Raw genomic sequence first — 20,852 nt, forward strand, 5'->3', positions numbered from 1 at the left:
ACTGAGCTAGACCGTGAGCCCATGTAGCTCAGCGTTGTCTGCACTGACAGTGCAGTGGCTCTCCACTGGGTATCAGACCTAGATGCGAACCTCTAGATGCGAACGGGATCCGTTCCGGAGCCCCGTTCGCATCTAGAAGCAAACGTAACCCGTGTCTGCGCGTCTGCGGTTCAGGTTTCGGCGCTTCTGCGCATGACGTCGTTTTGAACGTCTGCGCATGCGCAAGCAGCGAAACCCGGAAGTAACGCACTCTGTTACTTCTGGGTTGCCGCGGAGCGCAATTCGAACGCGCTCATCCCGAAGCACATTCAACCCGAGGTATGACTGTACTTTATTGTCACTGTACCACTTGTTTACAGCGAGATTAAATGAGCCCCCCTTCCCCACCCACAATCTCTCAGTTCTCAGTTCTTGTTATACTCTGTGTGCTGTTGTACGACCACCAACCCTGAACGTCAGCTGCAATGTTGTTGTTTTCCATTCAGATGGCAAAGATTGAACCTGGGATCCTCTGCATGCAAGGCAGATGCTGTCTCACTGAGCCATAACCCTTGCCTTCTGCTGCCGGCGTTGCCACTCCCCACCCACCAAGAACCCTGCAATCCCCAAGCTGGTCTTGATAATGGTACCCAGCACCTCACTGCGTCCACCCCTTTTGCATCAGACCTATTTCCTATATTACAAAGAGGGCTTTCTCACTGAAGCAGTGGTGTAGCGTGGGTTGATACAGGGGCGGTTGCCCCGGGTACAAAATTGTTTGGGGTGCAAAATTTCAACACCCGGTGCTCTCTCAATACAGCTGCGCACTTCCGTCACTGGACTCCGTTCAAAATGGCTTCTCCATGCAAACCAGGAAATGACCTCTCCAGACAACAGAATGACTCTTATTTTCTTACCTCTGCAGCTGCGATCTCCTGAGTGATGTGGTCGGCAGCTGAATGCGCATGCTTACTCTGTCCATTTCCCACCTTCCCACCTACCCTGCTCCATGTGGCCCCAGGCACTGGTAACCCATGCTACGCCACTGCATTGAAGTGCCAGCATAATAAGCATCGTGATGGCAATTACTAGGTATTTGTTGATGGTGTAATATTTTGATGGGCTTTCTGCTTTAAAAAAATAGAGTTGCCTCTTAATATAGCTTTGAAATCCTTAAAAAAAAAAAGAGTATGAAGTCCATAACTGGTGGGCATATAGTTTCAGGATATCAAAAAGAACATGGTGTGCCTTGCAGCAAGAACTAGCTGTCAGCTAGCTCTAAACCTTTGTGTGAGTGCCATTGCCCTCAGCTCAGGAAATTGTGCTGCTTGAAGCTACTCTTGGCTGGTTTTTGTAAGTGGCTCTTACAGCACAGTCCTAAGCCTGCTTGATTAGACTAGTAAGTATTTTTAGGACTGCAGCTTTACTGGTTCTTGATAACTACTGTTGCTTTTAGCTAGGTCTAGATCTGGTGAGAGATAGCGAGAGACAGACTTGAAAAACTGAGGGCACCATCTTATGCAAATTCTGGATGAATTCTATGTAAGAGGGAGTGGTAGGTGGAGAATCTATTCACCTTCTTGATTTATTACTGCACATATCAATCGTGTGAATTGTTGGGTAACTTTTGATCAATCATAAGTCACTGCCATGCTAAGCTTTCTCACAGATTTGCTATGAGGACAAAGGTCATAAGAACAGCAATGTTTTCTACATGCTGAAAAACGAGGCAGAAACCATAAGTGATTTCCAGAGGGGTAGCTCTGTTAGGTGGGCAGTGAGGGGTGTGTGTGTGTGAAAGATGAGCAATTGCAAGTCCCTTTTCAGGTCTCTGTCTGACTACTGCAATTCTCTCTGGGAGGAAGAAAAAAAAAGAATACCCCTTGAGCAATTTAAAACTTTCCAGACAATGCTTGTTACACAATGGTCTATTAAACACATCACAGCTGAGCTTCTGTTAGTGACTCATCCTGGCAATAGATAGACAGTCTGGCAGAGCCACTGAGCAGATGGAAGCTTAAGAGGTGGAGGAACTTCATCAGAGATAAGGAACCTTTGGCCTTCCAGATGTTCATAGAATTGTATAGTTGGAAAGGGACCCTGAGGGTTTCCCAAACATGGGTCTCCAGCTGTTCTTGGACTACAGTTCCCATCATCCCTGACCACTGGTCTTGCTAGCAAGGGATGATGGGAGTTGCAATCCAAAAGCAGCTGGAGAACCAAGTTTGGGAAGCACTGATCTAGTCCAACCCCTTTCCTTGCAGGAATATGCAGCTGTCCCATGTGGGGATCAAACCTGTGACCTTACTGTTATCAGCACCACGCTCTAACCGACTGAGCTATGCTGTTGGACAACAACTTCCATCGCCTCAACTACTAGCTTTGCTGGCTGAGGCTTATAAAAGTTGGAGTTCAGCAACATCTGCAGAGCCACAGGTTCCCCATCCCTGAACTAACACCCCCTTCACATCTGCTTCTTTTCATTTTGTATATTTTTAATGGCAAAGTGGGCCAACTCACGGCAAAACCAAGTCCCAAATGCCCCTCCCTTTCTCTTTATGTTGCAGCCAGCCCAACATGCTTTCCTTGCCAGGGTAAACCTTTCATGATTATGATCACCAGGCACCCGCAACGCAGACACAGCGGTGGCCTTAACACATCTTGTTTGCCTGCTGAGACGTGGAGCTCGGCCGAGATTCATTTAGGAATTATAGGCACAATGACAACAATCCTTAGCGCCGAATATTTGGAGTGGGTGCTGTGACCCACTGTGGGAGGCCGTGGTGGTAGCACTCCTGCTTCTGGAGAATTGCCAAAGCGACACAGATTAAAACAAAACATGGTGTTCTGCTACTCTTTAGAAACACAAAGGTGGTGTGTTCAGGCTCCTGCTTTGTGATGTAGCGACAAGATGGCACAGCAGCATAAAAAAGAAAGAAAGAAACCAGCTTTTTAAATATGAGGAGCTTGCATATTTGATGGTGGGGTGGGTGGGTGAAGAGTGGAAGTTTCACTTTGGAGAAGCACAGAAACAGGAAGCACAAGGCATTCACACTTCCTGTTGTCCTCAGCAGGTAGAGCAGCTGGATGCATGCAGGGATGGACGAAGGGGGGTGCGGTGGGGGTGGGTTGTCCCGGGTATCACCACTGGGGGGGGGTGACAAAATGCCAAGCGGCAGTCACATCTCTCTTGGGAGTGACGTGGTGGCTTGGGTGCCTGCAGGCTCCACGCTGCCCCAAATGGTCTGCCCACCACCTCCCCCTCAGCATCCTGCCCCAGCTCGCCCACCCCCATGGGCAGCTGGCCCCACCCCCAGGCACAGCGCTCACACGCCACCCCAGCCCCTGATTGGCTTGCTCCACCACTGGCTGGATGAAGGGCTCCTGCACCATTACTAGTTATGTAGAAGATGGCATGTCGGCAGAACTATTAAACAACGCAGGGGCCTTTTCCTCTCTTTCACCTGTCTTCCTTAGGCTGGTGCCAGGTCTGAGAGACCACTCCCCCACCCCATGCCCTTCTGGGATCCTCTTTACACTAAGGGGATCCCCTTCACAGTAGGGCTGGGCGATATATCAATATATCATCCAAAACCGTTTCGAAGTCCATATCATGGTATCGGTTTCATAGTTTTTGACCTGGCAATAGATCACGAATCATGATGTGTGTTTGTGTGTATGTGTGCTATGCAAAAATCACGATGCGGGGAAAACCGTGAAGCCAACCAATGCCTCTACATAGTTCCATCCTTATTTCAGACATCACGGTATATCAGTATATTGCGATGTTTAAAAGGTAAAGGACCCCTGACAGTTAAGTCCAGTCGTGGGCAACTCTGGGGTTGCGGTGCTCATCTTGCTTTACTGGCTGAGGAGGCTGGCATTTGTCTGCAGACAGTTTTTCCGGGTCATGTGGCCAGCATGACTAAGCCGCTTCTGGCGAAACCAGAGCAGTGCTCAGAAATGCCGTTTACCTTCCCACCGGAGCAGTACCTATTTATCTACTTGCACTTTGACATGCTTTCGAACTGCTAGGTTGGCAGGAGCAGGGACCAAGCAATGGGAGCTCACCCCGTTGCGGGGATTCGAACCGCCCACCTTCCGATCGGCAAGCCCTAGGCTCAGTGGTTTAGACCACAGCGCCACCCAAAAACCAGATATCGTCCAGCCCTACCAGGCAAGGTTTATTGCAGTGACAGTTTGTGGCAGCGGTGCTGGAATCCAATGAATTGTGGGAACTTTAAAGAAGTGATTTGATAGCTGCCCACTGCTGCCACTCATGCCGTCCTGATGGTGGAAAGGACAGCCAACTGAATGCAGGCAGCAGCACCTGAGTTGTTTCCACTTGGGCTGCTGCAGCTGTGTCTACTTTCCCCACTACATCCAAAGCGTGCTCTCAGCAGATTGTTTTCTCACTTTCCCTAGCAATAGGTGTGTTATGTTTGCTACCTGGGAAGGGACTTGTTCTTCACACACACATTGCACATCCATTGTTGTCGCTGTTACTGTTAATCATAGAAAAGTGGGTTGCCCTGGCATACTGTGCCGATCAAATGTTCTGAAATGAACTGCAGCATGGGAAAAGCTGGGCATGATCAGCCAGCCTTTCAGACTAATTAAGACCAAAATGTCCTTCGCTTTGGCTGGATCATACTCAAAAAAGAAACTGGAGCCACAGCAGTTGCCAGCATCCAGTTCTCCACTCTGCCGACCCTCCCAAATCTTTAAGCGTGCTAGAAGTTAGAATTATGGTTGCAGTAATAAAAATAGCACAACATGCCTGCAGCAAAGCTGTGAATAAATGATGACACTGTACAAAGAGAAGGTCCTTTTCAAGTCCATATTATATGAGAGATGCCTGGGACACAATCTTCCTACTCAGAAATTGCAAATAAACCCTGTCCTCATACCCACAGTGTGTCTACTCCTGGGAGCTCGAGCAACTAAGGTCACATAAACAAGACCCACTCTTTCTTTCCTACAGTGTAGCTTCATTGTGGAATATGGATGGGCCACATAAAGATGAATTGTCACTTGGCTTTTTCTTTCTGGCTCTTGCATTTACATCTTGTAGAATGTACAACTATATGCCTGTCTCCACTGACTGATTGGGCAAGGGGGCGGGGATGGCGTTATGAACATTTTTTAAAAGATGGAAATTGAGGCTGAAATGGCATGTTATAACATAACCCTTGGTTTCTGCTGGAAACAGCAACCCTATCTCCCCATGCCCCTCTGCAACCTCCAGCATAATGATCACCTTATGTTCTGACATCATTAATTATTTCCCTGCTGGTGGGAAGTGGGGGTGGGGAGGAGGCAGCTCAATGCACTAATGCCAGAATATGGTTATTTAGCTATTCAATTCCTGGCAGTTTAAAAAGGGATCATGTACCTTGGGAACAACCTGCCCCTGAGAGCCTAAAGACTTGCTGTCAGTCAGTGTAGACCAGGGGTTGGCATCCTAAGGCCCATGGGCCACGAGTGACCCATGGGGGTCGTTTAACCGGCCCATGGACCCCCGCCGCCTACTCAGGGACCCTCACTGCCTGCTTGGTCGGCTCCAGTGCGCTGCACTAAAGCAGCGCGGGGACCGCCTTCTGCAATGCTGGCCAGCTTCCCATTGGCTGCAGGAAGCTCCTGCAGCCAATGGGAAGCTGCGCACGCCTCCTCTGCACTGGAAGGAAGCACCAGAAATAGCATTTGTGCATGTGTGTGTGTGTTTGCGCACACACTCCGGCCCACTGTGGTGTCTGTGGGATCGTGAACCGGCCCAAGCCACAAAAACTTTGCTGACCCCTGGTGTAGACAATACTGGGGTAGATGGAGAAATAAATGGACATGGTTAAAAATAAATTGAAAGAGCTTACTTCTCTTCGTTCCCATTCGGGTTCATTTCTCTTCCCTTTTTGTGCACACGCTGCCATCCCTCTTTAGCACTCATTTGCCTCTTCTGGCTCCCCGGCTCCTCTTTCACCTAGCCTCACACATTTTGCCCAGGGAAATGCTTCTTTCAACTAACGCAGCACTCGACACATCATTTGAAATCGGCCTTCCGCCCACCATGCTGGCTGGGGATGATGGCGATTGGTAGTCCAGCAACATATGGGGACGCAAGGTTGCAGGTGGCTCCTGTAGATGAAGGGATGCTCCTCAAAGGGAGCCTGGGGTGCAGGTGAGGAGCAGCCCTGGTGGTCCTGGCAGCTCATACATCAGTGCTCCTGGTGCTTAACAACCTGATTCTCACAGCTGCTCCATACAAGGGGAATTCCCTGGACAGAATCGACTTCCATGTACAAAATGAGACTGGCAGTAGCAGTATAGGTGTGGCTATAAAGCCCATTAAGAGGCACTGGAATGCTTATGTTATGTAGTGGATTTTCATTAAACGTTCTCCAAGTCCCTTCTTTGTGGGTGGCTCATAGGGTGAGGAAGAGGGCCTCCCCCCCCCCATTGTAGCTCCCTATTTGTGGAAGGCTCTCCCCATCGACATCTGCCTGGTACCTTCACTGAGATCTTTCTAGCCACAAGCAAAACTGTGCCTTTCCCCCCAGGCTTTTACATTTCATTTTATTTTATTTTATTACATCCATATCCCACCTTGAGACCTTTGTGTAAGAAGCAGCTAACAAGACATATAACAACCATAACAATATAGGATGGCAACTTGCATGCTCAAAGTGAGCTCTCTAACTTCACACCTTTAAAAGTTGGAATTTGCAGCATGAGATCCTATCATGCTTTCTCTGACCATCATAGTTCAAAGCAGCAATTTAGCCCCTCTATGGGAATCACCCCTCTCAGTGATCTTTTTGTTTGTTTGAGGTTGACAGATTTAGACATACATTAATTGGGTTAATTTTTATTCCATTGTGTTCCCCCACCCACCCTTAACCTCATAATTCTTAATACATGACTCCTACTCAAATCATATGACTTAGTGCAAAGTTCACCTGAAAAGAACAGCTTATCAACGTGTTATGATAAGCATGTATGGCATTAGACACAAATTTAGGACACAGTTGGCCTATAAGAGAAGATATCCTTCTTCAGGCACACCCATCTATCAGTGTGTGGTTTGGCTTTCATTTGTGCCTAGCTGAATTCTTACATCACCAGGGCGTTTGAACACTCAGGAAACGCGGAAAGAATTGTTCATCATGAGCAATTTCTCCTCATGGAGAACAAATTGTTCTCCCCATATACTTCATCCAGTCTTTTATGCCGCTTAAACATCCACCTAAAGGAATTTAGGTCCAGCTCCAAGGGCCTTCTGGCAGTTCCCTCATTGCAAGAAGTGAGGTTACAGGGAACCAGGCAGAGGGCCTTCTCAGTAGTAGCACCCACCCTGTGGAATGCCCTCCTGCCAGATGTCTGACCTTTAGAAGACATCTGAAGGCAGCACTGTTTAGGGAAGTTTTTGAAGTTTGATCTTTTATTGTGTTTTTTTTAATCCTGTTGGAAGCCACCCAGAGTGGCTGGGGAGGCCTGGCCAGATGGGTGGGGTATAAGTAATTATTATTATTGTTATTATTATTATTTACACCCACGATCCAGTTCTGTTTATGGCTAAGAAGGATATACGAATACAGAAAGCTCAAAAAGAAAGAACCTTGGTGTTTCATGGAGTTCAGCCCTGCTGTGAAAATTTGATGATCCAGTCCACCCAAGTTTGCTGAAAGCTGGCAATTCCCTTAGAAAGCTTTCAGTGGCTCCCTAGGACAGCTGTTTCTAGGGGAGCAGCACATCTGCTTTTGCTGCAGCCAAAGATGGAAGAGAATCCTCTTAGGTCTGCCCTGGAAAAGATGCTCTGGCAGCTCAAGAACATCAAGAAGGATGGAGGATGAATCTTCTGTTACACAGAGGCTATTGACAGTCAGGCAACAGGCATGGAAGATGAGTGACAGCAGGGATGGGGAGTGGTTGCTAAGCCCAATGGGCTGAGTACTGGATGTGGTGCCAATCTGGAGAGTAGGGCTTGCTAAGAGGCAGAAGGAACATGGAGTGATTCAAGGGTAACGCTCTGTCAGGAGGTAGTGGAGCTTGTGGAGCTGTAAGATTTGGGAGGGTCATAGATATTCAGTTGGGACTTCAGAAGTCCATCCCAGGAGTAGCACCATCTGCATTAAGCAGCTATGGGGGGGGGGGACCAAAAAAAAGTGAAGGGATTCACAGAGGATATGATTAACAGTGGGTAATAGTCATTATGGCTATTATTGGTCATTAATATCAGTGGTTAACAGGCATTTTTGTTCTACTGTAGGGCTAACAGCAACCTCAAGGGCACTTATTTAATGTTTTTTATACCTGCAATTATTTTATATGCATTTTCACTGTGTTGTGAAAACTCTTCAAGAGGCTTCCTTGGAAGCAATTCACAAATAGAATTACAGTAATATCATTACAACAACAAAGCTACTCGGTCACCAAGCAGCGCAGGGAAACAGGAGCCCTTTCTGTTTGCTAAGAAATCTTCAGCACGGGCCTTGAAAAGCAAATGCTTTGCTGGAGAAAAAGAGTGAGAGAGAAATCTCAGTGGGATGATCTTCATCAGTGGCGTTGTTAGCACTAAATTATTATTTTAGACCTGAACATCTTTTCTCTGGCACACATAGTTGATTGCAGCACTTGGGGCTTGGATGTTTTATGGCCGAGCTAGGAGTGAGCAAGCAGTTCTTAGGAGCGATAAATTTCTCTGCTCTAGAAAAAGCTTCAGGACGCTAGCATAATTTCTTCTTCACAGTTGGCATCTGATGCGATTTCTCAGTAGGAGAAGACAGTTTGTTTCCAGCTACTATGAGGTACAGCAGGAGTTTGGATCCCAAAGGAAAGGGCTTCATTCTCATCCTTTCTTCGTCTTACAGCAACTGGTTTGAACTGCTCAGTTAGTGTAAATAAACATTATTTCAAAAGCACCGTTTTAAAATTAGGATTTCCCTGCTTTAGAGAAACTGGCTTCTGCACAAAAACATGTAGACATCAATAAAGAAGAAAGCAAACTATTTCTCTGAGGCAATCGTATGGCTTATTAAGCCGCAGGAAACATCTTGGGGCCAGAATGTAATACCAACTCAGGATTCTGCATATGCAGAAACAGAACATCAAAACTTTTATATGAGCATCAGAATGCAGGAACCAGTCTTTAGAATTAGCTAATAAATTCACAAAATTAAGAATTTTCTGAATTGCACCTGAAAATAGTTCCAATAAGTTCCAGGTGAACTCAACGTGAATCAAGTTTCTTTTGCAGTGAGACTTAGTTAGATTTTAAATTGAATTCAATTTTAATTTAGTCATACAGTATATAAACACACATACAGTAACTGTGTTTGATCATAGCCACTGCATTTACCATTTTTAACTATCTGAAAAGAAATACTGCTGTTTAAGCTTAATTCTTAGGGGAAATTACACTGTGTGCATCTTTTGATGCTTTCCTAGTCTTCTTAAGTATATTTTATATTTTGGCAGAGCAGCTGGTAAAATTCTGAAGGCTAGGGGAAAGGGTTGATCACATGAATGAATTGTGCATTGAGGTGTAATGGAATTAGTTCCTTTTTAAAAGGGGTGAACTTGAATTGGAGCTAATTCCTTTTTGAAGGAGGTAAACTGGAACTAACACATTTTCCAAGCACTGGGAGGGACACAAACATGGATTCCTCTTTTTAGCATTTACATTGGTGCAGCAAATGTCGATTTGAAACAAACACGTGGGATAACTGCAAAAGCATGTTGATGATTGATTGATTAATTGATTGATATTCGTGTTCAGATCTATTATAAATTATATCCACAGCTCAGTCCCTTAGGATGATATCCAGCAAATGTAGAGTTAATTGTAATGAGCCCAATGACACTGTCAAATAGAGAGTTAATCCAGTTCCTTACTGAAGCTCTGCTTAAACAGAATGAAGGCTACCATCTTATGCAAATTTACCTGGAAGTTAGTGTCACTGAACACAGAGGGATGTACCTCTGAGTAAGCCTGTATAATAGGGTTGTTCTGCCACTATGAATGAAGCCAGAGAGGGACACCCTTCTGAACTGAATGACCTTCTAAGCAACCCAGCTGCTACGTCTTGCCCATATTACTGGCTGCTGAGAAGCCCATGGGCGGGGCAGGACACAGCAGGATAGAACAGGATGCGAGGGTGAAAATTGCAGGGATGAGCATCAGCACAAAGGAAAATAAAGGTGTGGATCATTTGCCCCCGTAAAATCAGTTTATGAGATACAGAACACAATATATTCACTGTGAAAAATGTGCCCGTCTAGCTTATGCATTAACACTTTTCTCCCCAGTCTCTGAGAAGGTGAGAATTGTACAAGCAAGCGGGCTTTGATCTTCTCGGCAATGGCAAAACACATGTAGCAGGTATGGCCAGACACATTCGAGGCAGAGATCATTAAAACTGCATTGTTTGATGCTGCTGGTGGCGATAAATATCTTATACACCACCTTACAAACAAACTGGGGGTGCAAACAATAAAAAGCAGCATTAAAGCAAAATTGAAACACAGCACAAAATACCTGAAAAGCATCCCAAGTGACATCATATGGGGAACAACCAATCAGCAATATGTATTGCGAATGTATGAAGCCGATTGGCACAATATAGGTTAAGAATAAAACAGCACAGTATTATTGGCTTGCAACTGCACAAGGGGGTGGGAGATGGAAGTCATTCACTAAGGAGAAACTTGGCAAGAAAGTAAACTAGCCTGAGCTGGAGGTAAATAATAATGGATTGTTATAGCTCAGAAGCAGAACGTTTGCCTTGCATGCAGAAGGTCCCATGTTCAGACCCTGGTATCTCCAGGTAGAACTGGGAGAAAATCCTTGAAAGTCACTGTGGCTGGATCTAGACACGTCAAAGAAGTGTTTCAGTTTAAAGTGTTGTAAATTCAAACAGGGAAAACATGTAGAGACAAACAGGACCCCACACCGCCATCTGGTGGCACAATGTTATATCGCACACACAACACATATAAATCGCTTTTTCTTTACTAGTCTAGCTGAGTCCTGTGAGTCAGTGTGGACAACACTGAGCTAGATGGAGCAATGGTCTGGCTGAATATAAGGGACCAGGGGTTATTTATTGTATTAAAAAGTGTACTAATTTTTGTCAGTTTTAGTGTGGGGAGACTGAGTGTAGAACAAGAATACTATGGTGATTGTAAGATGTACAGTGGTACCTCGGGTTACATATGCTTCATGTTACATACACTTCAGGTTACAGACTCTGCTAACCCAGAAATAGTACCTCAGGTTAAGAACTTTGCTTCAGGATGAGAAGAGAAATCGTGCTCCGGCGGCACGGCAGCAGCAGGAGGCCCCCATTAGCTAAAGTGGAGCTTCAGTTTCTGTCTTTTCTTCATCTGCCAGAAACTAAACACCATAACAAATTAGGAAGTAAATGGAAAGATTATACAGAACCCATTGGAAATTAGAAACTGCTTCCAGAGATTTTTCAAACAACTTTATACACAAGGGCCACAGAAAGAGGTCGAATTAGACCAATTTCTGAGGAAAAACGGATTACAAAAAATCTCTCAAGAAAAGAGGATAATGTTGAGTGACAAAATTACAGAACAGGAAGTGGAGGGTGCCATTCGGAACATGCAGTTGGGCAAATCTCCAGGACCAGACGGCTTAACCTCCAAATACTATAGAGTTTTGAAAGATTGGTTAATTCGACCACTAATGGAGGTATGCAATGAGATACTAGAGGGGAAAAAGGCGCCGGAGTCGTGGCAGGAAGCTTATATTACACTTATACCAAAAACTGAGTCTGAAAAGACGCAACTTAAGAACTACCGCCCCATATCCCTTCTTAATGTGGATTACAAAATATTTGCGGACATTTTGGCAAATAGATTAAAGAAAGTACTACTGGAAGAGATTCATAAGGACCAAGCGGGCTTTCTCCCGGGTAGACACTTGTCGGACAATACAAGGAACATAATCAACATCTTGGAGAAGTTGCAAGTGAATATAAACACCAAAGCAGTTTTAATCTTTATAGATGCGGAGAAAGCCTTTGACAACATCTCTTGGAGTTTTATGAAGAAAAATCTTCAGGGGATGGGGGTGGGTCAAGGGTTTGAAAATGGTATAAGTGCAATTTACTCAGAACAAAAGGCTAAATTAATTGTGAATAATATGGTGACAGAGGGATTTAAGATAGAGAAAGGTACACGACAAGGCTGCCCAATTTCCCCATTGTTATTCATCACAGTCCTGGAGGTATTATTGAACATGATTAGAAGGGACCGTTTGATAAAAGGCATTCAGGTCGGAGCTAAGCAATATAAATTGAAAGCTTTTGCAGATGACTTAGTTTTAACATTACAGGAGCCAGAATCTAGTTCGAAAAGAGTTTTGGAAGTGATCCAAGAATTTGGGCAGATGGCTGGTTTTAAGCTGAATAAATCTAAAACAAAAGTTCTTGAGAAAAATTTAACACCGATTGAGAAAGACAGGTTTCAGAAGGAGACAGGCCTAACAATAGTAAAGAAGGTTAAATATTTGGGGGTTAATATGACTGCTAAGAATTTAAACTTGTTTAAAGATAACTATGAGAAATGTTGGCTAGAAGTGAAGAAAGATCTAGAGATATGGTCAAACTTGAAGCTTTCCTTGCTGGGAAGAATTGCGGCTATAAAGATGAATGTATTGCCAAGGATGTTATTTTTGTTTCAATCTTTGCAAATTGTGGACAAGATGGACTGTTTCAAGAAGTGGCAGAAGGATATTTCTAGATTTGTCTGGCAGGGCAAGAAGCCTAGAATAAAATTTAAAATACTAACCGATGTAAGAGAAAGAGGTGGCTTCGCCCTGCCAGACCTGAAACTCTATTATGAATCGGCCGCATTTTGCTGGCTGAAAGAATGGCTGCTTCTTGAAAACACTGACATTTTGGATTTAGAAGGTTTTAATAATGTCTTTGGGTGGCATGCATATCTGTGGTACGACAAGGTCAAAGCTCATAAAGCATTTAAAAATCATATTGTCAGGAAAGCATTGTTTAATGTCTGGTCAAGATATAAAGACTTATTGGAGAACAAAACCCCAAGGTGGTTGTCACCAATGGAGGCAAAGGCACTTAAAAAGTCCAATATGGAGGCCAAATGGCCGAAATATTGGGAAATACTGGAACAAGAAGGGGATAAATTGAAATTGCAGAGTTTTGAGAAATTAAAAGATAAGGTGCGAGATTGGCTGCACTATTTTCAAATAAGAGAAGCCTATAACATGGATAAAAAAATAGGTTTCCAGGTGGAAAAATCAAAATTGGAAACTGAGTTGTTAGAACCCAAAACTAAAATACTTTCAAGAATGTATAACTTGCTGCTAAAATGGAATACGCAGGATGAAACAGTTAAATCTGCTATGATTAAATGGGCACAAGATGTTGGTCATAACATCATGTTTGCTGACTGGGAACGGTTGTGGACCACAGGTATGAAATTTACGGCATGTAATGCCCTAAGAGAGAATATTATGAAAATGATATACAGGTGGTACATGACACCAGTCAAGCTTGCAAAAATCTACCATTTGCCTGACAATAAATGTTGGAAGTGTAAAGAAAGTGAAGGAACATTCTTTCACCTTTGGTGGTCATGCCCAAAGATTAAGGCTTTCTGGGAGATGATATATAACGAAATGAAAAAAATCTTCAGATATACATTCCTTAAGAAGCCAGAGGCCTTTCTCTTGGGCATGGTGGGCCAATTGGTGCCAAAGAAAGATAGAAATTTCTTTATGTACGCAACAACAGCAGCAAGAATTCTCATCGCAAAGTATTGGAAGACACAAGAGCTACCCACCCTGGAAGAATGGCAGATGAAGCTGATAGACTATATGGAATTGGCGGAAATGACTGACAGAATCCGAGACCTGGGAGAAGAGTTGGTGGAAGAAGACTGGAAGAAATTCAAAGACTATCTTCAGAAATATTATAAAATCAATGAGTGTTAAAAATGTGCTTGGATGGGTAATAAGTGGTAATTAGTGATAAAAGTTACTAAGACTATGCAAAAAAGGTATTGATAATTGGTTGAAAAATAGGGATATAGTATATGTTATGGTACAAAGTTTAAACATTCGACAAAGGGTAAGAATTTGCTGAATTAAATATTTGAATGGGAATACAAAAAGGGGAAGGTGCGAGGAGGTCAAGAACATAAGCATATGAAATTGAGGCTATTGGAAAAATGGAATGGTTTTATTTTTTCTTTGTTTAAATGTAATTTTTCTTAATTAGTTGTGCTTTTCTTTCTGTATTTTTTTTCCTTTTTTTCTTTTTTGCGTGTTTCTTTTTTCTGTAATTTATGGTTTTTTATTCTGTGAATTTCTATTTCTCTTTTTTTGTAAAACTTCAATAAAAATCTTTAAAAAAAAAAATAAAGTGGAGCTTCAGGTTAAGAACAGTTTCAGGTTAAGAATGGACCTCCAGAATGAATTAAGTCCTTAACCCGAGGTACCACTGTACTCTTCATACAAAAGATGACATACCCTCCAACATTTTTCTGATGAAAATAGAACGTCCTATTTAATGATAATGATAATGATATTTATACCCGGCCCATTTGACTGGGTTGCCCCTGCCACTCTGGGCAGCTTCCAACATATATAAAAACACAATAAAACATTGAACAATTTTCAAAAAACTTCCCTATGCATGACTTGGGGGTCAGATAACTCCATACCCTCCAACATTTTTCTGATGAAAATAGGGACGTCTTAAGGAAAAGCGGGACATTCTGGGATCAAATCAGAAACTGAGACTACTTCTGTAAATCCGGGGCTGTCCTTGGAAAGTAGGGACAATTGGAGGGTCTGAGATGGTGACCGGACCATTTCATTTTGTGGAACACACATCAGGCCCATGAGAAATCTCCCTCTTCAACTGTCTCAGGGCCTAGGTGTGAATTTACTGCCTGCCTTTCATTGATATGCTACTGCAGCAGTTGTGAAAGAGTTCTAGTACTGTGGGATCCTGTTTTAAGCCTCCATTAAACTGCAGGAATAGTTCTGCAAGCAAATAAGTTAATTTGGTCGTCTGCTCCTTGCCTGCAGGGTAACATCTGCTTCTGATTTTTTTTTAAAAACCTGACCTGGAATTGCTCTACTGTCGGCTCTCTGGCTGGATTCCTTTAAGACTGCAGTGATTGCCATATCTTGAGCCGGTCGCTTCTTTGTTTCCCCACCCCCCTCTTGATACCTTGGTTAAAAACAACAACAGTGATTCCGTGTATCATGTGGCTGACTGGTCATGAAGAATTTGCACTTCAGGCTGAAGCTACTGTTGTGGAATCACCTTATTAATATATATTAATATTCTGCTCTGCGGAGCAAGGTGCCAACTAGCCATGAATAAGAGTAGCCAACTTTAGCTGTGACAGAAATGAAACAATAGTCCGAAAGCACTTTAAAGGCTAGCAAGTATATTATTGCATAAACTGTCATGGATTACTAAGCAAGAATGATGCGTCTGCTGAATAAGATGCCCAAGACATCTTATTATGTCATAGAATCATAGAACTGTAGAGTTGGAAGGGACCAAATGGGTCATCTAGTCCAACCCCCTGCAATGCAGGGATCTCAGCGTAAGCATCCATGACACATAGCCATCCAAACTCTGCTTAAACACCTTCAAGGAAAGAAGAGCCCACCACCTCTTGTGGGAGTCTGTTCCACTGCTGAACAGCCCTTAGTGTCAGAAAGTTTCCCCCCGAATGTTTAGTCAGAATCTCCTCCCTTGCAACTTGAAGCCATTGGTTCGAGTCTTACCCGCCAGAGCAGGAGAAAACAAGCATGTTCCCTCCTCCATGTGACAGCCCTTAAGATATTTGAAGATGGCTATCATATCTCCTCTCAGTTTCCTTTCCCCCCCCAGGCTAAACATACCCAGCTCCTTCAATATAGTTTTAGTCTTGAAAGTGCTGATACTGCTATTTTTGCTGTTCCACAAACTGTGATCTACTTTACAGGGTTGTTGTGAAGGTGAATGACTATGAAACACCAGGCCAAAGCTAAAAGGCTATTACAAAAAGTAGAATGGCACAGAGGGTGGTTCAGATGAGTGCAGAAGCTATACATCACACGGGACCATGCATTACACTCTGGGACAGGGAGAGAACAAGAACAGGTGGGTGCCGCAGTTGCAGAGAAGCTGGTTGCCAGCAGTTTGCAAAACTGCACATTATTTTCACAAGGGAGGAGGATGGGGAGAAAGCCAGAACAACTTCTCCACACCCCGGAGATCTCCTAGAAGCTCCACCAGGTCCAGCAGGCGCCACCTGCCATTAGCTACCCTGCGCATGTAGCACTTTACGCCACAATAGAGAGGCACCATGTTTGTATTCTGCTTCACGTAAAGACCAAACGAAACCTCTCTGAACATGGAAAAGAGTACTGGAAAGAAAAAAAGTGCTCCAGCCTCATCTTCTCTCTGACATGTTACATTTCTACATGCAGAAGTATACATATATTTTTCTACTTGAGGAGCATTTTTCTACATGAGGAGCCCGAAGTGGTGCAGTCCCATGAAAACAGCCTCATGTGGTTCTTCTTTGTTTGAAGATCAGCTTTTACCATCAGTTAGATAATATAATAATACACCATATTATCTGATTCAGCCTGTGGGCTGCTGGTTCCTCACCCCTAATCTACAGTATGTTTATATGTCTGTTGACGCATGGCTCTGTGGAATATCCAGGAATTTGGAAAGGATATTCTGTGTAAACTCTCTTTCAAAGACTTAATGATGGTGCAACATTTTAAGTCTTCAGTAACGCATTAAGAAACTCAATGCTACTTGAGATAAATTTCGGAAAGGCCAATGGAGAAATGCTCTTTGATTTGAATTGAGTTTGACTTAATAAATGTAACAGGGCCCTCTAGTGGTCTTTTTGCATTACTTTACCGAACTAATGAAAGTACCGTATTAATGTGATCAAGTATCACTTGGGATGTCAGCTTTTGGAGATGTCAGCTGATAATACATGTGATGGACAATTCTAATGATGATGATGATGATGATTTTATTATTTATACCCCGTCCATCTGACTGGGTTTCCCCAGCCACTCTGCGAGGCTCCCAACAGAATATTAAAAACAGAATAAAACTTCAAACTTTAAAAACTTCCCTAAACAGGGCTGCCTTCAGCTGTTTTCTAAAAGTCAGATAGCTGTTTATTTCCTTGACATCTGATGGGAGGGTGTTCCACAGGGCAGGTGCCACTACCAAGAAGGCCCTATGCCTGGTTCCCTGTAACCTCACTTATTGCAGGGAGGGAACTGCCAGAAGGCCCTCAGAGCTGGACTTCAGTGTCTGGGCTGAGCGATGGGGGTGGAGACGCTCCTTCAGGTATACTGGGCCGAGGCCATTTAGGGCTTTAAAGGTCAGCACCAACACTTTGAATTGTGCTCAGAAACGTTCTGTGGTTCTTCTTACCAAGGCTTTTCACTTTAATGAGAAGTAGTTGTGGGAGACTGAAATCAGGAATGGTGGATTAACAGGAAGAAGGCTGCTTAACCCCTTTCCTTCATGCCACTTGCATCTGCAAAATCACCACTGATGCAGCTGTTGTTGTTTTTTTAAAAAAATCTTTTGGCTGTGTGTGGGTGGTTTTTTGTTGTTTTGTTTTGTTTTGTTTTTAGGTGGTGGCAAGGGGAGAGCAAGTTGTATTTCCTCCTGGCTGAGGGAAATGCAGGTCCCCAGTGCACCATCACCATTACAGTGGTACCTTGGGTTACATACACTTCAGGTTACAGACTCCACTAACCCAGAAATAGTACCTCGGGTTAAGAACTTTGCTTCAGGATGAGAACAGAAATTGTGTTCCAGCGGTGCGGCAGCAGCAGGAGGCTCCAGTAGCTAAAGTGGTGCTTCAGGTTAAGAAGAAGAAGAAGAAGAAGAAGAAGAAGAAGAAGAAGAAGAAGAGGAGGAGGAGGAGGAGGAGGAGGAGGAGTTTGGATTTGATATCCCGCCTTTCACTCCCTTTAAGGAGTCTCAAAGCGGCTAACATTCTCCTTTCCCTTCCTCCCCCACAACAAACACTCTGTGAGGTGAGTGGGGCTGAGAGACTTCAGAGAAGTGTGACTGGCCCAAGGTCACCCAGCAGCTGCATGTGGAGGAGCGGGGACGCAAACCCAGTTCCCCAGATAACGAGACTACCGCTCTTAACCACTACACCATACTGGCTCTCAGTTTCAGGTTAAGAATGGACCTCCGGAACAAATTAAGTACTTAACCCGAGGTACCACTGTATTCTATTTCGAAGCAAGCACCCACCATAAGTTTCTTAGCTGGAAATAAATCTAGAACAGCAGCTCCTGACAGAGGTGGTGTCCCGGCCCCTTTTCCAGATGAAGGAGGCACTGAATCTAATCCTTCACCTGTTCTCCATAGGGCCGCTGCTGCTTTGGAAAGAGAAAGTACCCCTGAAAAGAAACTCAGCAGACTTTCCTGAAACCAGACATAGGTGAATCTAAACCTACACAGCCTCATCTTTCATCAGAGAATCATAGAGTTGGAAGGTAACCCCAGGTGTCATCTAGTCCACCCCCTGCAATACAGGACTCTCATGTTCAGAGTCTACTATGTCTGGGCACACACAGAGGTTCATTATATAAATCATGGGATTGGCTGGATCCTCAGTTAGTAGAGATGCTACGTTTGGTTTGTTTGTAGAAAATTTCCAGTTGCAAACTCTGACTCAGTATTTCTAAGTTCAGGATACACTGGAATCATGCAGAAGAAAAAGGCAAAGTGTTTTCCAAGCATGCAAAGCCAGTAGCCCATAAAAGTGCAGTGGATAATTTTAGGGTGCAAGAAAAGGGAGAGTTAACAGAAGAAACTATTTGGAACACATGCGCAGTCAAGTGATAGAAGCGAAGTAATTCAGTTTTCAGTTGTCCATCTTTCAAGGGTGATTCAGGGTGTGAGCAATTATCAGTAGGTTCAAGTGTGTTCTTTGTACAGTTATAACAAAAGATTTAATAATGAGAAGAAATTGTGGCTCAGTTTCCTGAAAATGCTTAAATATATGTGCTCCTTGTCTCAGGATACCCCAGCCCATGTTACAAAGCAGAATCTCTTCATTTCAAAACATGCTCATTCTTTATTAAGCTTGAGAACAGCTTTTGTATTTGAATATTTAATTTGCTGTTACCCTGACAGTGGTCTGTTGTAGAGCTGGAAAAGCTGTCATTCACATGATGAAATAAATACATGAGAAAATGGTTGTTTGTGTGATTTTTGAGCAAATATGAGTGGCATAACAAAAGGAAAAGGAGGATAAAAAACAGAATCCTGCACTTGATAGGCCTTTGGTCAAATCCAGCAGAGGTTTTCTTATATCCTTATGACTTGCATAAAGTAATTCTTCAGTGGTCCCCCCCTCTACCCATTTGTTTTGCTTCAAAAATATGCCAATAATGACTTGGGTACATTTTAGGCTTGTATCTGTATCTCTTACACACATGCAACTGCCACTGAAATATTTGATGAAGCTGCTGTATTTTGAAATATGTAATTTCAATATATCATGCATCCATGTATTTAAAAATCCATTATCGTTTACAAAGTGTTATGTAACTTATTAGCTGTCCTTGTTTACTGTTAATATTTCTGCAGCAGGCAGAAACATTCCTCTTCAACCAGGCATTCGGCTGAGTATTATTCTCCAGACTTTTAAATGTATTTGTGGGGGTTGTGTGTCGTTTCACTGTTATTTACTTGTGCTTTTATTCTGTATGCTTTTATTCTGCATGCTTTTATTCTGTATGTTTTTATTGTGTATTTTATTCTGTCGGTGGCTCTGAGACCTTATGATGAAGGGGCGGTATATAAATCTAATAATTAAATAAATTAATAATTGAATTTTAAGCAGAACGTCAAATCATATGCGTGGAAACAAGAAATAAGGTTGAGCATTGTCTTGGAATGCTACATTCCAATAATTAACAAACAATCTCAATTTTTCAATAAATTTGTTTGATGCACATCCATCAATGGCCCTTTTATAATATGCAAGTTATGTCAACAATGCTACACCCCATACGTTTTGGTACCATTGCAAGGTGCCAGATGATTAATCCAATTTCCAGTTTATTGCTATGTTTGTTTATTTATTTACGGCTATTAGCCCATAAAATATGTACAAACATAAAAACACAGGGACATAAAAACAGATATATCCGACAACAGAGGGTGAACACCACGATGCAAGGGTGGGTCATTGAACAGAGCTATGACTGGCTGCCTTGAACACAGCAAGAAGAAAAGCTTTTAACCAAATATATTTTCCTAGTTGCAAAGCGCCATCATTTCCCCCTTTCCCTCGACGCTTTATCAAGTTTTCTTTATTGCAATGGAGAAATATTTTTTAACATAGTAAAAACTGCCAGAATCATCAGGTATTTTCACAACACTTTACAGGGTGCAGAACACTCTGGGGGTATTTATAGTCATCTCATTTATCATAGCTCAGTGAAGCCAGCCCATTAATAAAATCTGACAAATGTCACTTAATAGCAAACCCCAGAGAGAGAGAGAGAGAGAGAGAGAGAGGGAGGGAGAGAGAGCGCAAAGGCAATGTGATAGAAATGCGCCATCGTGTGGCTTTTTCTATTGTTGGTTTTCTTAATCTATTGCCTGGGCTGGTATAATAATGCTCTAATATACGGTATATAGTTCTGGCTTTTCCACATGTCAGTCTGAGCTATTGCCAAACATATATCTGATCACATCAGACAGGTTAGCACAGCTTGTGACCTACAAAGCTGAATGTAGACAAAAGAACATGTATGATGACTCAACTAGGGCTGAAGAACTTCTTTTTTCCCTTTTTTGGCTGGC

Source organism: Podarcis filfolensis (assembly GCF_964270895.1).
Source record: "Podarcis filfolensis genome assembly, chromosome: 5".
NCBI lineage: Eukaryota > Metazoa > Chordata > Lepidosauria > Squamata > Lacertidae > Podarcis > Podarcis filfolensis.